We start from the raw sequence: 360 nt of genomic DNA on the forward strand, positions 1-360 counted from the left end.
TGCCTTCAAAACAACAGCGAGGAGCCGAGAATCCATCTTGGTGTCCCTTCCAATCAACCGCTTTTGTTTACGCTCACAAATAGGTAAACAGAAAATCTTGACTTGACTGCTTGTTTGGCGTAATGAGTCTCTGGGAAACGGGTGAGGGCCTCGTTTTGTTGGGGAAAAAGTTATTGGGGGAAAATGGCTTGAAAAATTGCATGGTTGCTTTTCTATGTGGAAGTATTGTCTCCCAAGTAATTGCGTGTATGCTATATTTGTTTCTAAATTCATAACATGAAATGTGATAAATTAACTCTGTGATGAATGTTTCATATTACATTCATTCGCTTTCGTTTTCATTTCATTGCTTATCGTAAC

Source organism: Penaeus monodon, chromosome 20 (genome assembly GCF_015228065.2).
Source record: "Penaeus monodon isolate SGIC_2016 chromosome 20, NSTDA_Pmon_1, whole genome shotgun sequence".
NCBI classification, from domain to species: domain Eukaryota; kingdom Metazoa; phylum Arthropoda; class Malacostraca; order Decapoda; family Penaeidae; genus Penaeus; species Penaeus monodon.